This window comes from Gymnoscopelus braueri (assembly GCF_963280865.1).
Source record: "Gymnoscopelus braueri genome assembly, chromosome: 23".
NCBI lineage: Eukaryota > Metazoa > Chordata > Actinopteri > Myctophiformes > Myctophidae > Gymnoscopelus > Gymnoscopelus braueri.
The window spans coordinates 20358994-20376562 of NC_137625.1; the positions used below are offsets into that span (position 1 = coordinate 20358994).

At 43.0% G+C, this 17569-nt stretch overlaps 1 protein-coding gene across 3 annotated transcripts in view; it reads right to left on the reverse strand.

Moving 5' to 3' along the window:
• syt1a (synaptotagmin Ia) overlaps positions 1-12367 on the reverse strand; it is a 112312-nt gene extending 99945 nt beyond the window's left edge. For all 3 annotated transcript variants that reach the window (XM_080420911.1, XM_080420910.1, XM_080420912.1), the window contains exon 1: positions 12226-12367. The gene's annotated coding sequence lies outside the window, so the exon portion shown is untranslated. The remainder of the gene's footprint in view (positions 1-12225) is intronic.
• Positions 12368-17569: the final 5202 nt, after the last annotated feature.

Genomic DNA, 17569 nt, shown 5'->3' on the forward strand with positions numbered 1-17569 from the left:
TGTGCATTAACAAAGAGGATGACACGCTGGAGAAATTCTAGCAATAATGAGCGCACAGCACCGCATTGATAATCAGCACACAACAACAAAGCAAACAACTTTGCATTTATGCATCAGAAGGACAGTGGGCGTCTGGGGTATGAATTCTATGAAGCAAGGCAATGTGATACTCTGTCATGTGTCGGGGAAGCGGAACTCAAGGTCACGCCCCCGTCCCGCCTGTGCAGCGCTGCCTCAGGGGGCCGCCGAACAGCTCCCAACCCACCCTGGTAAACACAACGACACACAATATGCCTGTGCACATAAACAACAAAAGACGTGTCACTTCAAGTGCTGTCATCCTTCACCAGCATGACACAAAAGATGAAATATAGCTCATATACTGTACTATACTGTCAGAATGACAATAACGTGCACAGAGGCCCTCTGTGACAAACGTGATTTTTTTTTCTTTCTTTTTTTCGTAAATATTTTTTATACCTCGTCATATGACAAAAAGTACAAATGTAACGAAAATAGCCGAAAACAGTGGAACATTTTGTAACATTTTCACTTTTAATGGGTATGTACCCAATAGGAACGCGGTTAAAGGGGTATTTCACTTTACAACACTTCTGGGGTTCATTTTAACGCCTACTCTGGCTTTTGAGGGCACCCCAGACAGTTTTTTATTGAATCAAGCAACATAAAAACTTATGGGGTGCACTCAAAAGCCAGAGAACACATTGAAATGACCCTGATGTGTTTTAAAGTCAAATACGCCTTTAAGTCTGTCTGTGGGTTTTATAAATATTTAACCAATGAAAAGTATTAACAAGAGCTTGTGACTAAATAACCACACTCGCTCCATTGGAACACACGTTATTTAGTAAATTTTCTGAAAAGTTAGTTTTAATGGTTTCCACTCAACAGCGTCAATGTGCTTGCGCTGCCTGAAGGTCGTTTCAGACGGGGAGCGGCCGAGGCGCTTATGTAATTCATTTTCAATGAGAGGCAGGCGATTATTTGGGACGTGAAGAGATGTTGAGGGGCGGAGAATTCTCGCGCTTGTGCTCGTTTGTGCACACGCGGGCGACAAGAGCTGGATTGTGGTGAGCAGTAGCGGTAGTTTTCACTCTACATTAAATATCAGCTTATAGAGCTGCTATTTTTGCAGAATATTTGCCAGAATAGGAACAGTGGTATTTTTCAAATTGCAAAAAGAGTGTATCCCCACCCCTCAAAGTTCCCGCTCCAAAAGAGCCACAACCCTTGTATCTTACTGTACCATTAACAAAAAAGACAATACATACAAATAAGACACAGTTACACTGAAAGTTTTAAGAAAAATTCGAAGAAATTAAATAAAATAAAAAAGAGGATAAAAACAAAAGTACACGAGTAGAATATGTATCATTAAATAAAAATAAAAAACATAAATACAATTACAGTGGGGTCTGTATTATGGGTCAGTAATGTAAGCAGCATTCATCCTCTCTATATGTTAAAAAAAAGGTTGGCAGATGGTGTAAAATTTCAGAGCACACCCCTAATTTTCTCCAAAGTCAAATGATGCATAAGATCATTAACCCATGATTTAAAAGTTAAGGAACGCTAGTATTCAAGTGGTTAAAAAGTTACTGGCCTTTGCAGCCGTGGGAAAGTGATTGTATTGATACAGCATGCAGGCAAATGTTGACATAAATGACTAAATCACAAAGCCAGTCATCTTTATTAATAGCACTATAGTGTAGCTTGTTGAGCTGATATGATATTATGGTGATATTATGGTGTAATTGAGCATGTATGTGTGCACCAAGCGTGTATATGTATGTATATGTGCCCGTGTGCCCGTGTGTGTCTGTGTGTATGTGTGTTGTGTGTGTGTGTGTGTGTGTGTGTGTGTGTGTGTGTGTGTGTGTGTGTGTGTGTGTGTGTGTGTGTGTGTGTGTGTGCGTGCGTGTGCGCGCGCGCATTTGTGATTCTGTTTACTGCAGTAGTGCATTCTCCAGGGTATAATTCCACCTACTATGTTTCCCCAGAGTTGAGATACATGTGTGGCATTATTTACTTTATTTAAATAGCAAAGCTTAGAGAGACAGGAAGCCGAGGCGAGGGCAGAGTCAGGGGAAACAGGGAGAGATGATGGGAGTTGTATTCTGACTCACAAGGAGCATGTGTTTAGTGCAACTGTGTGCAAAAGGCACAATGGTGTTCCTTGACAGAAGTCCAGGTGCCTTGGGATTTTGAGACAACCACACATTATTATGCAATATACAGTATATACAATTATACAAAAAGTTATAAATTATGTTTTAAATATGTAATATATCAGTACTTTGGTGTGCACTCATTTCCCAATGCAGATGCAAATTCTATATCCTAAAAAAATATATTTATTTTAACCACTTTCAACCTGGCATCCCTATTCTGGGCATGTCATACACAAGTGAAAATGGATTTATTTTTTTGTTGTTGTTTTTTTACACAATTAAAAAAAAAGTAGCAAACATATCTAATAAAGAAAAACATCACATGGATGCAACTGGGACGTATCATCAGTGTTGTAGCCTGGGGTCATCGGCTGTTTCAGGTCTCGCAACATACAACATACACCCTCGCCCAGGTGACCCAGCCAGGGTTGATCAAGCCCCGACTTACATCCCAGTAGCTAGTACCCACGGTCAGTCCTATAGGGAAATACAGGGCCACTCAGTCCGCTTCTCCGGAAGTACTCTGCCGGGACTCGGGGAGGCTCTGGCACGTGGAGGGACTAGGCTCTGTGGGTTGTCTCCTGGCCAGGCTCCTCCTTCGTCTCACCAGGTCCAGGACCTGAGCGCTGCGCCAGATCCTGGACCTAGATCTAGATCTACAGTAGCCTCCAAGATTACAATTCTGTATTGTCTGAATACAGATTTTGACCATTTGCCCATTGGTGTGCTTTGGCACAAAAAGTTTGGCACTATCAGGCACCACAGACGCTAATTATAAAATATTTTATACAGATTAAACTCATACTGTGTAACAATTAAACACATTCTTTTTAATATAATGTTTCACTGTATTTTACACTATATTTTCCCACAACCATTCCCCATATATATATATATATATATATATATATATATATATTTTTTTTTTCAGTGACAACTTCTTTAAACACGATTAAACACCCTGTCGGGTGATAAGAAGCGGCTTGCTAGCTCTCATGCATTGAAGGAGGCATGAGCTCAGCTCTAGGCTCTCCCTTGGCTGGCAGAGAGAGTGTAGCGCCCAGGATTACTTAGACAATTGGCACTGGGTGAAAAAAACGGGTTAGAAAATCGTGGGAAAAACAGAAAGACAGCAGCTTCTTCCAGTGGTGAAATGCTCCTTTAAGGGTGAAGCTTACCGTCTGCTAGCATTTCACAATGCACAAGAATGTGTTGTGCATCATTTACCAATACAAGAATACCAATATATGCACTAATACAAATGCTCAAATCTTTACACTTAAGTTGACATAATAAATAAAGGCAATAAGACCAAAACTATTGGACTATAGGTTTGACAGTATCCAATGAGCAATGAACGATCATAATCTACTGTCTCGTTCAGTGTGGGGAACACACTCCTTCTGCATCATGGGTAATTTGTGTCTCCCAGGAGGACTATATCATATCAGAAGCCAGCAAGGTTATTTATAATGACAGTTATGGCACAGAGAGAGAAGACAGAGAGAGAGAGAGAGAGAGAGAGAGAGAGAGAGAGAGAGAGAGAGAGAGAGAGAGAGAGAGAGAGAGAGAGAGAGAGAGAGAGAGAGAGAGAGAGAGAGAGAGGACAGAGGAGAGAGAGGGGAGAGAGAGAGAGAGAGAGAGAGAGAGAGAGAGAGAGAGAGAGAGAGAGAGAGAGAGAGAGAGAGAGAGAGAGAGAGAGAGAGAGAGAGAGAGACAGAGAGAAGACAGAGGGAGAGAGAGGGGAGAGAGAGAGAGAGAGAGAGAGAGAGAGAGAGAGAGAGAAGACAGAGGGAGAGAGAGAAGACAGAGGGAGAGAGAGAGAGAGAGAGAGAGAGAAGAGAGAGAGAGAGAGAGAGAGAGAGAGAGAGAGAGAGAGAGAGAGAGACCCCCGCTCTCTCTAGAGTGGGGTAGGATGGTGGAAGTGAAAGATATAATTTTGCTATAGGGAGAAGAGTACCTCGGCTCAAATGAGGACAATAGAATTAGGTCCATGAAGTGTTATTAAAGAGCGTTTCCCTGTACTTGCTTACTGCAAGTCCACAAGCTCCCACTGGTTAATGACACCGTTTCCCCAGGGTTTCAAGTTTATTATCTGCTCTCAAACAGCCTTGGGCGATGACAGAGGGTGTTAAAGGGATACTTCACTTTAGGGCCGGGGACACATTTAAAAAAAATATTAAAAATAAATGAAAAAAGTTATGGAAAATTCATGGCCCCCTCACGCATTAGAGTGTCCTACTAATGTGTGAGGGGGCCATGAATTTTCCATAACTTTTTTCATTTATTTTTAATATTTTTTTTAAATGTGTCCCCGGCCCGAAAGTGAAGTATCCCTTTAAACATGAGAGCTATCCCTCACAGCGAGGCATTTTGGGGTACTAGATTATTGTCAGGTAGGAGGGTGGATATGTGTCTTTATTTTGTATTATTCATTTGTTCATTTGGCTTGAAGTTTTGAGTAACAATCTTTCCCACCAACAAAAAAAAATATTCTTTGACTTTGGCAGCAGGTGAAGGTGATGACAGATGAATAATGCATGAGCTAAATCTGGTGCCGTTAATCACAGTGATGTCGCACTTCGCTGCAATCCCTCCCCTTTCACAAGTCCTCCCCTTTCCCTCTGAGCGCCAAACGGTTGATGTTGAACTGAGTGGAGGCACAGGATAGACAGACAGACAGACAGACAGACAGACAGACAGACAGACAGACAGACAGACAGACAGACAGACAGACAGACAGAGACAGAGAGAAAGATAGGAACAGAATTCCCTTATTCTTCACCAGTTAACCGTGGTTCATTTGAAATGCATCGCAAGCTGGGGAGGGAGTTCTCAAAAGGGAAATGAAAAGCCACTGATTGCATTTTGCCTGCCTTTCAAATCCTCCCTTTAGGAAAGACTTTGTCCTCACCAAGAGAAAGCCCAAGGAGAATGTGCATTTATAGGAACGCAGAGGCTTTGTGCATAGGCCACCTGCCACTGAAAGCCATTTTCTCTCCATTCAGCATTAACAGACACCTAGCCTTTATAAAATACTGTCTCTCTCTTTATCAGCCATGCGCAGGAAGAGAAACAGTACATTGTAAACTGCACGTTTGTAATGTAGGCACACGGTATCTTTGCACATGTGTACAATGTACAAAGTGTATAAAGTACAGTATGTTCATGCACTGCACTGCTTGTAAACCCTGTTTAATCTTCATCCACTTAAGCCCTACATACTTCATTGTACGACAAACAGCAAAAAAAAAATCGACATACAAGCAAAGAACACATGTCACAATGCAACACGTTGTGAGCTTATAGAGCTGCTATTTTCACTATAAATTCTAATTAAACTTTTGATATGCCAAAAATACAGACGCCAGAGCTGGACCTCAGCTGCCAAATCTTATTAAAGTCATATTGTACTGTGTAACATGAATTTTAGTAGTCCGTTTTACACCCCTTGTAGCTCCGTTCTCATTACAGTGATTGTCTGTGACGCTGTCGACGCTGAAAAAGAAATGCTGCAGGGTCCTATAGTGCCCGAGGATATTTTGGAAAGCAACTACAAGTTGTCAGAAACTGTACTCAGAACTGCAAAATACGAACGTCCATGGATGTTGTGTTGCTGAACAGCTAGAAAGAGAATAGTGTGGAAATAGACCTTGGAACAGTTGTTGAATGATAGCAACAGGAGTTGTGACAAGACCCCTGCTGTGAAGCTAACACTCTATGGTCCAAATACAAGTTTTACTGTACAAGTGGATAGATCAGAAATGATTTTGAACATATTTGAACTAAAATATCTATTATAGTGTCAATGGCCATTGGCCAGACTCTAGGGCAGATGACACTCTCCTGTGCCATACATACAGTATATACTGTATCTCTGGCACTTTGACTGTTTGCAATGGATTAATACAAAAAAGAATTCACATTACATTTCACTCCATTAAAGTACTGCACTGTTACAGTATGCCTTACCACAGATGCACAATGTGGCCAAAGGGTTTTCAGCACATATTGTGTACAGTAATTAAATACAGCCTTAGTAAATTAGGCGCAAGTAGTTCCACACATGTGGCCACAGTGCATTCTCTGAACAGCCCACAGTAAAATTATGTAACACTGAACGTGTAAAAATGTACCTGTAATGTACTGTGTAGTAATTCTGGATGCTCGTCATGTAGAAGTGACGGAATGTGGACTCAAGGCATCAGCCTTTCCAGACTTTACATAAAACCTCAGATCTGTTTGACACATGAGTAGATATTCAGTTTAAGATATTTTGCATCTTCAGATGTATTTCGGCTTCTTCCCCTGTTCTTGTAATACTGGACACACATCTGTTGAACCTGGGCTTTGCTTTTCTGCGTTTACCATGCAACTATTGGTAACACAGGTGCTGTTGCTATGCAACGATTAAAAAAGGTTGAAGTGTGCCACTCTTGAAATGTATGTAGGTTTCAGCATGCTGTGAGCTGCACAGCCAACAGGTGCTGTCAACAATGGCGGGTCCTGGTCTTTGTAAACAGTGAGAACGAGGAAAGCTGGTGGTGTAAAAAAAGAGGTCCCTGTGGAATCAAAGATGCAGCAGTGGAAACTAGCTCTACATTTCCACTCAGGTCACAGTCGGCGGGCCACTGATTTACACAGCACAGTGACAAGGACGACAGCTGCAATGTACCAGCATGGAAAATATAACCCCATTTCTACCTCTCATCCTCTGCCTCTCTCCCTCCCTCCCTCATCCCCTCTTTTCCCTCCAGTCCAATTCACCTCAGCTCTCTTCTGTCTTTGCCCCACCTCCTCCTGCCTTTGATGTGTGCAGCTGGCTGACATTAGGTTGCTCTGCTGAAAGGAGGGTTTAGCACTGGACATCCGGACAGAGTCACATAGACCTTTGCATTAAATGACCGCTGGCCAGCGGTCGGAGTACACTCCGAGGACCGCTTAGGAAAGAAATCACAAAGCATGTGGAATCTCTCCAGAGCGCCTCAGTTTGACACGAGGAAATTAGCCCGCGGCGGCAACAGCAATGGCTGTCTAAATTGCCATACATGTGGATGTCTGCCTTTCTGCCTGACTGGACTGGACATGTCCACACATGCAATGCCCTGAGTGGGCTGTTATCGCACCGGGCCAGTTCCCTCTACTTTTAGGTTCCATCCAACACACGGCTCGCACAAACGGCGACGTGCTCCTTGAGAGAAAAACCACCACCCCACCACGGGTACACGACACTGACAGCTAGACAAACGGGGGCAGGGGGAGAGGAGAGGACTGGTGTAGAGAAGGGAGGGGAGGGGTACTGAATGGATGAATGCTTCCGAGTCCATGGTTGCACTGAGCTGAACAAACAGCCTGTTTGCCTCGTGTACAGACCATGTTATTAACACGCCATTGGCGGACACTTAACTCATGCCTATTCAATTATGCAAATACATACACGTAATGACCCTGGCTACGTCTGCCATGCTGTGTCAATTACAGGACATACGTAGGGGTACAGCAAAGAGAAGGGTGACGGGTCATTTGCTGTCCACTATTGATAGCAGAAGCCTTAGAGCTTTGATGCCTCACTGCTTGTGAGGTTCCTTAAAGGCACTGCCAATGAACAAGCCGACCGCAGAGATTTCTGGTTCTTGAGGACCACGCAAGTGAGGCACAAAATCAATACAATGATGTGAGTTTTGACTCATGTGACCTCTTATCTTTACAACTTTTCTGGTAAGCGGTTTCCAACACTACCGCACCGGCAGTGAGAGCTTCCGCGTGGACGGAATCTACAAGGGATCCATACATACTGTAGTCCCGTGAGCCATACTGCCAAAGCTCAGAAGTTCAAAGCCAACTTTCATCTATTACGGCAAATAGAAATAACCCATTTGATTTCTGTCTCACAGTGAGTGGACATCTTGCCATGTTCACCAGCACCACACTTGCACATGTCACGTAAATATGACAGAGGGTGATGTAAAGACAAGCAATAGAATACCCGCCCATGTCAGATGAATGAAGGTTTTATTGCATTTATCAAGGCATGAAGAATTTGTATCATATAATAAATCTTGGTCGTGCAATGGCTGCAATTTAAACATGCCATGCATGTAGGTACATAGTAAAAATATGCATTAAAATCAATAAGGTGGCTCGACAAATCCATACGTGACTCATATATCACATCTAATACAGCCAGAGCAGATTAAATACATTGATTTGGTGTGAAATGAAGCATGTTACTATGTCAGGAGTGTTCATCTTGGGTGCATAGTACGCTCTTGCTAGAAAAATTACAGCAAAGCGGAAAAAAAAAGTCACTTGACAAAACAATACAGTGTGACAGTTCTGTCAAGATCAGTGAGGATCAACAAGTCTCTTCCTAAGCTACAGCCAGAGCATTTACTGGAGCATTTACTGTTTCCATTGAATGGCATTGCTTTGGCCTCATAATTGATAATAATACAATAAAACACAGTTTCTCAACCAGTAGTCCATGGCATAATCACAGGTGGTCGTTGGGAAAATGTTTTAAAATGTAAAAAAGATATCTAAATAGTGAAAACAAAAATATGTTTAAATCATATTTCATACGTCTATCAAATGTAAGAAAATGTTTGAACTAATAGGTGTCTGGGGGTAAAAAAGCTTGAAATGAAATATTGTCTGTTAAGGGCTTGATATACGTGCACCCATAATACCCGATTTACAAGCTCACAACAGGTTGCACCACAACGTGGTGTGAGCTTGTAGTTTGGCTATTTTCAGTGTGTGACACCAGCAAAGAACTAAGTATAAATTCAGCTTTAAGTTCATTGATCTTAAACTAGCCTAGTTTAACATTAATTATATTAATTAATTAATTAATTAATTAACTGATTGATTATTATTCATGAATAATCGTAAAAAAATGAATTTCTCCATTAGGCCATATTTGACTGCACATTTGTCATAAACTGTGAGCCACTTTGGTTCATAATTTTTTTATACCCTTTCCTAATGCCTCCAATTCTGTCAGGTAAGTTGAGCAGCATTGTAACAAGGGCTGCATCGTCGTATTTGCTATACTCCAGCCAATCTCACGTTGTCACATTGACTGACTATACGTCGCTGTCCAGAAGAGGTGGTGCTGACATTTCACACCACTCTGCTTTTTGCCATGTTTACCCTGCAGGCAGTACCAACAAGAGCTACTGAACGCTGTCCATGGTCCTGAATCAGTGGCACTGTGTGAGCCAGTCCAACGTGAGTGGTGTTTCAGAATTAACAGTAAAACACTACTTACTCTAAGCTCCACACCCTCTTTGCGTTGGAGCATTTGCATGTGAGAGTTGGCATCTTGAATGCTTGCCTGAAATGGATATAAATAATGACATGGGTTCGGGCTAGATCTTACTAATACTGTATCAGATCAAACATGCGGTTTGTAGCCAATTGTATCCCACACTAGATGCCTGATGGCAGACCACGAAGCACTGACATTAAGCAGACAAAATACATTTCCTGTCCCTTCTGTAATCGACCAATTTAAATTCCACACTGCAGCACTGCAACCTTACATTAAAATCCAGGTATTGTAAAGGTGCATCCGGTGGGAATGCAGTGTGAAAGGAACAGCTGATCCTTAGCTCAGGAGAGGCCCGACCCCTTTCTGTCCTGTTTTTCCCCCTGGAGTAGGAGGGCCAGCCAATCAGAGTGGATGAGGTAGTGAGTCACGGAGAGAGCGGACTGTATCCAGTAGAGCGGAAGGAGAGAAGGCCTCGTGCTGCCACTCTGGTCAACAAAGCTGAAACGGGCATGGGTCAGAGCTTTGGCTCACACAAACCCTCATGCACACAAATGAGCCTTGCCTGTGGCGTGTATGCCTCTTTGACAACGAAACCACAGGTATAATATGAAAAGATTTTTCCGCCTTTCATGATGAACATCACTCGTCGTCACCTTGATTCCTCTCGCCATCTACAGGATTTATGACACGAGGCATTGCGTCTTGTCACCCGTTCATAACTCACCAAACACCCATACTAATGCTAGAAGGTTGTGGGAAGGTCAACACATGATCTAGATTCAAATCCAGTATGGGGTGCACTGTGCCTGAGCGACATATCTGTAGGCTGAATAGCCTCTAGATAAACAAAAACCCTGTACGATGTAAATGAGAGTCAGAGACTCATTAACTATTGATGCAATGGGAGATCTCACAGCTGGATACACACACACACGCGCACACACACACACACACACGCACACACACACACAATCAAACACACAGTACGTGTAGGACCAATCAATCACAATCACACAACAGTTGCTCAAACACCTAAATGTTCACAGTACATCAAAGAACGTAACCAAAATGTCCTCATTGAAAATGTATCTCACTGATTATGTTCCATAAATTATACGAATTTACAGATTGACAATAGCCTGAATGAGAGGTCAAAGGCAAATATTCAGCTGCTATTACCTTAACCACTGTTGGAACTAGAAATCCAAAGGAGAATATGTGAATAGGCTGGAATAGCCTTTGTGCAAGAATAAAGGATTTGAAAGGTTGCGAGGGGGGAAACAAAGAGAAGAATTTAAAATCAATTTAAATCCGGCTGAATTGATAGAGTACATGTTTGGAAAAGACTTCGGGCCGTGGCTTGGCTTGCTTATTCCAGTGGCAGACAATACAATCAAATAGACAGGAGCTGCTTGAAGTTGCCACAATCAGCCATCCGTCACAGCGTCTCATGTTTTCCAAATGAGTAGGAAAACTGTGTATATTATTAACAGCGGGAGGGCTTTGTTCAGCTTCCAGTGTCTTTGTTTAATAGGAATGTTGCAATAACATTACCCTACAGTACGTAGTATGTACTGTATTGATACAGTACGTAGGGGTGGATGAATGGATGAAGGGAGAGAGGGATGGATGGATGGAGGTTGGGGGTGGTATCAAGGGAGGATGGGACAATAACGATAAGGAATGACAAAAGAGAAATAAAAAAGAACAGTCAATGCATGTTATTTGATTACTCCACAAGTTTCGACTAAATGGTGCATGCGTGCGTGCGTCAGGGAGGGCTGCGAATGATCTCTGCCTGGGAGCGAGCCTTTCCATAGGGCAGCAAGACACAAAACGTACGACACACCAAATCCATCTACAGCACAACTGCTAAATATGGAATGTCTTTCCTGACTGTAGTCCTGCCAGTGCTGCTGAGCCCAGCCAGCAGGAGCACCAGTAGATCTGGAGCTTGGCCCAGCCCTAGGGTAGGGAATTTGCTTAGTCCAGCTTCTCGCCAATCCTATCAACTCTGCCTGACACATACTGTACAAAATACATCCGCACACACAGTGGACCTTACAGGTTCACAGTCACACTTTCAGAGTGAAATACGACACTCTGGATTTCACTGTGCATCTAGCAATATTTTAATCCAGCTTTTCAGGAGCTGAGGGAAATTAACCATGTCAATGATGTGGTTCATGGTATTTCAAAGAAGGAGAGCTAAGGGGATATAACTTCACACTCCAACATGAGGGCAAAGGGAATGTAATAGTAAGAACAGAGGAATTAAAGGCACCTTTAATAGCGTCGGTTTGCCTTTTACATTTTTTTATTTTGTTCTTGACAATTCTTTTTCCTCCTCAGTGCTTTTCCTTTCAGTCTTCACCCTCAGTGGACATTCCCTGACATTCCCTTACATTTATCATCAAGATGAGGATCTATGAAAAAAACACTGCCTCCTCCTATATAACTTGACTCTTGCAAAATTGAGATTGTGATTTATACTTACTGACATACTGTGTACACACACGCACGCACGCACGCACACACACACACACACACGCATTTGCGTGCAAAAAAGCACTTATTACCCTCTCCAACCCTAGGTGTTCCATGCATGAATTCCATTTTTAAAGCAGTGATGGAGACGAGAGCTATTTTCCAGGGAACCGGCAAGCAATTATTCAGCACATCCACACTGTCAGCACTCTCTCCCCCGTACAGTAAGCCCCTCTTAGCGGAGAAGACCCCTGTTTTCCTCCCTCTTACCTGGCAGCACGCTGCTTTGCCTGGGTCCTCCTCACAGCGTAGGAAGGGTTCTGACAAGTTTCGGTGGTGGTGGGGGTGGGGCCGAGGGATCTGGGACCTAGAAAAGCTCAGCAAGGTCCCTTTCACACGACGCCGGTTCAGGAAGCGCTCACGACCACACGCTCACACACCCAGGCAACAGCTCCAGCAAGCGGCTCTGATTCCCTCTCTTTTGCAAGCTCTCTCCCTCCCTCTCTTTCCTCCGTGACACTCGCCTCCACTCTTCCCGCCCACCTACTCCAGCACCCTCCCCCCCTCTCTCTCTCTCTGTCTCTCTCGTTTTTTTCTCTCTCGCTCGCTCTCCTGTCACACACACACACACACACACACACACACACACACACACACACACACACACACACACACACACACACACACACACACACACACACACACACACACACACACACACACACACACACACACACACACACAGTACACATACCCTCTGTATCTCTGTAGTGTTTTCTGACATTATCCACCCACTTGTGCCTTCTGGTCCATTGAAACAAGTGCCCACCTATGGCCCTCTTTCATAGCCATATATTATCGATTCTCACGCTTGTTTTCACGGAGAATTGCATGTTCTGTACGGAGGCAGACAATGTGAAGGCAAAACTCACCACAAGTTACAGTAAGTAACAGTGATTAATAATCAATATGAATAATATGTTCAGATACACAATGATTTCTGTGCGAGTATAGTAACCGTAGCGGCTTATTCCGTTACATAAGTACAAGCCAATTGTACACACACACACCTCTATCTCCCTGCTTTCTACCGATTCTATAGCATTGGATGCTACTCACGTCCCCTTCCACAGACAGTTTGTCAAGGGCATTCCCAGAGTAAGTGTGGGCTAATGCCGTGCCTCAAGGCGCTGCCTGGCATCCCTGCAACACTCAAGCTCAACCAAATGTGGCACTCGGCTCTCCCAGGGAGGGGGCAGCAGATGCCAGGGCAACGAAGACCAGCAGCAACATTCTAAAGTCTGCTTTAGAATGTGAAAATGAAGTGTGAAAATGTTTGAAAGATTTAGAAAATGTTTGTGTATAATGACCTGCCCAAAATAGGAACGCCAGGTTGAAAGTAACCTTAAACCCATGCCTAAACTTAATGTACTTCTGCCCTTTATAGGGTAAGGGTTTCCACAGAAGCATTTGGCTACCTGTCGGCTACAGCCAAAGTTGTGTAGAATTGTTAGTTTTAACACTAAAAATTTATGTGTTCAGAATGGAAATCTAACGCTGAATGTGGTATTCTGCTTCAGCGGCGAGGTTCAATGCCTTGTTTATGGAGAGGAGGGAATGCTGCTTTCCTCACCGTGGCGGGAGGCAGACCCAGCAAAAAGTGTAGCAGCATTATTTGCGAAAAGTTCACCTTTGCCACTGTTGCTGTGTGTGTTGCTGTCAGAACGAAATTTGGGAATCAAATATGATTCGAAAATGAAAAAAATGAATATTCTTTGAATGCTGAAATTGCCATTAGAATGTTGTTTTAAATTTTTGTTTGTAATTGTTTAAATTTTTTCATAAATGTACTGAGTAACAAATCGTCACGCATGATCAACAATAAAGTTTGAGTGCATGCACTGCACACAGAAAGTTAATATGAACGTCATCGCTGGCACACCAGTGACGCCACCCAATGAGACTGTGTTGTGCACGCTCAGCCGCGCGCCTGTGTGTGTGGTCACGCTGAGACTGTGACAGACCACGCTGGTTCAGCGCAGAGGCAGGCAAGACTCCTCCCTCCCTTTCCCCCTATAAACTTCCCTTGAAAGTTACGTTTAAGAAACTTTCATAAGTATGACAACAGTGAAAGTTTTTATGAAACATTGTTTACTCTGTCCGTCGCTACAACGTGGACTTGTGGCTATCAGTGCTTGGGACGGTGGATGGAGAGCCCGCTCTCGTTAGGAAACGTACAGCCTGCGGAACGGTGGCTGGCTCTTGCTATGATAGTAACATCCATCTTAAAGTAGCTACTACACACCCACCGTAAGTGAGAAAGTGGGTAAAGCACAGCCGCTTACAAATCACCTGCCATGTTGTGAAAATGATAAGCGACAATGTGCACATGTGCTCGGTGGTTCCAACACACAAAAGCTTAAAACCAGTGAAAATTAAGAGGTAATTCCACTCACCAAACATCAAAATCACACTGATAAACCAGTGGAGTATATTCCACGTACTGTAGTGAGAGGACGAACTGCAGGGCCAACGTCGATAGCCACTGGCCAGGTTACTCAACGGGGCGCGTGAAAAGACGTGCGGTAAGAAAGTGTAGCCTAATATTACTCTCCTCCTTCAAAAAATCCGAAAATGAACCTAAATTAAAGCCATAACCCTTAACTAATATGTTGTAGTTGGTTTCACTATTTTGTTTAGCCTGTTATAGCATTTGTATGCGTGCACGTGGGTGTTTATTATTGTACAACTATATATTATTTTATATAATTATATATCATATACAATTTTAGCATTGCAATTTGAATGGGATTATAGAGGAAAACTGACAGCACTACTGTACACGACACTTGAGATGGATAGAAACGGACTACTATATGGAAGTACCAAAGTGTCACAGAGTGTCTTTACTTCTGCTCCCTGCTTGTGAGCTCTCCTGCTGGGCACATGCTGCTGGCTTTGAGCCGCCTGGAGCAGCAGAGCTCTTGCAGGACCACAATTTGCTTAATCACGAGGGTGTTACTCATACATCGGACACACCCATTTAGCGGAAAAACACAGCAGTAGAAATCGCTGGTGCTACTGGTGTGAATTCAGCGTAAGGCACTGGTTACACGTCTTTTCAATGCGGCATTTGACTTCTGATCATGCCAGTCCGCTTTAAATGCTCAATGTTTTCTCGAGAAAGACCAGTCCTCAAAAAGTCAATGTTGCTGGCGTTATGACCCACAGAGGCAGTAGATCACATGCCGAGGTGGAGCTGGTTCAGCTCATCCAATGGATTTTACACTCACTCAACACTTATGGACTTACTCGGGTCCTCAACAATACATCCGCCAAGTGTGAAGTTGGGTGAATAATTTGCAGAATTTGCGTCGCGTCATATGCAGAGATGCAGTATTTCAATTAAATGTATTTAAAATACATATTTAATTGCTTTTGAGTATTTTGTCATTTGTATTGTGCATGCTGACAGTAGGCCAAGGAACCTAAATTCTTGAATATTTTAATCGTTAAACAAAAAATTGGTAATTTATAATCACAGAACAATCTTCTATCTAGGCTATGGGATAAGCATTCTGCCAGGCTAATTAAACTAATTAAAGCAAGTTTAAGCATTTATGTTCATCAACTATGTAATGTTTTACAATGTGTCCTATTTGAAACAGATACAGTACAGCAACAGAAAATTCAGTGAGTTCTGTGAATTCAGTGGGCTGCTCTCTCCTCAACAAAACGCATGTGGTACGGGCTCTGGCTGCAGTACCATTACAAAATAATATAAATATAAAGAAAAGAAGGAGGCTGTCTCTTGCACCAAGAGCCATTTTTCTGGACGTACCTATTCTGTGGGAACACAACATCAGTTCACAAATCAGAACAGGCATGTCATTGAAGTGTCAAGCCTGGACCCATGTCATGTCATGTCTGACCACAAAAGTCACATTGAAAAGACAACCTCACCTGTTTATGCGTATCCACTGTATTCCCTCTGCTTCCCCACCTAATCTCCAGCCAGGTCAATTCTACCTGAACCGAATGTGTTGCTTTCTGTATGTTACCTAAAGACTAATAAAAGGGCTTATTAATATGCAACATTTTATATTTAGAGCTACAGTACAAGGTGAAACCTTAGATGTGAACAGATGTTTTGTCTGTGTGTGGGTGTTTATGTGTGTGTATTTGCAACCTAGTCAACACACTTTGGATATAGTCAGTATGCAAACACACTACACACATGTATGTACGTACATACAGTACACACACACACACACACACACACACACACACACACACACACACACACACACACACACACACACACACACACACACACACACACACACACACACACACACACACACACACACACACACACACACACACACACACACACACACACACACACACAGGGACCTGCGTAAAGCCTGACAGACACATAGCCAGGGCAGAGGCAAGGTAAACAAGGAGCCTGTGTTAATGATTACCAACTAACACCCTGGCTGGTCACTGCACAGCTTGCTCCTCAGTACACAAGCTTTGGTTCACTGGCTCTGTGTGTGTGTGTGTGTGTGTGTGTGTGTGTGTGTGTGTGTGTGTGTGTGTGTGTGTGTGTGTGTGTGTGTGTGTGTGTGTGTGTGTGTGTGTGTGTGTGTGTGTGTGTGTGTGTGTGTGTGTGTGTGTGTGTGTGTGTGTGTGGTGTGTGTGTGTGTGTGTGTGTGTGTGTGTGTGTGTGTGTCTGTACTGTATATGTCTGTATATCTGTGTTTTTTGCATAGACATCGTGAGATCGATAAATGGGCAAGGAGATGTGGCCTGAGCAGATTTAAAACCCAGCAGCCTCACGGGTTGACCCTAATGAGAGAGAGAAGATGTGCATCCATGCTGAGCGGTGCAGGTCATCTTCTTTGGAGATTATCCACAACAAAGTCAGCTAACCATACACGTCGGCACCACAGAAGCCATTCGCTATCACAGTCTGTGCCCTGCAAACCGTGAACATGTCCAGCTTATCTTCATTGCAAACACACATACTGCCTGGAAGGGAATTTTGCCAAACCAATCTCTACCACGGAAAAATAACACGCTGTACATCAGGGTCATGATAGCATGACTACTATATGATGATAGCTGTCCGAACACTTAGACACAATAGCATCCCTGTTCTGGGAAGGTCATAATAGGCAAACATTTGGTGAAAATAGCTTTGATTCAATACTTTATTAACAAGTTTGTTAACAGTACAGGTAGTACAGTCAAGGTTATGCTAAAAGTAAAATACAAAAAGCCCAAGGGGGCTTGTTTCCATTGTGGTCCATTGTACTCAATTCATCAGTGAGTAAAACATATAATACATACAATACAATCTAAAAGCTAACAATTTCTCACAACGTTATGAGCTTGTACAGTTGAATGTCTATTTTTGGTGAAGAGATTTGGTGTAGAGGGAAAAAAGGAGGAGACCAAGTATAGACCCTATGGGGACTCTATTCTACAAAGTACTGCACAGGTGTTAAGCGGTTAATGGACATGAAGAATTGTTAATGGCAAAATGGGCACTGAAGGTAATGATTACTGCTCCCTAGAGGTAGGGAGGACAGGAGATAACCAACAT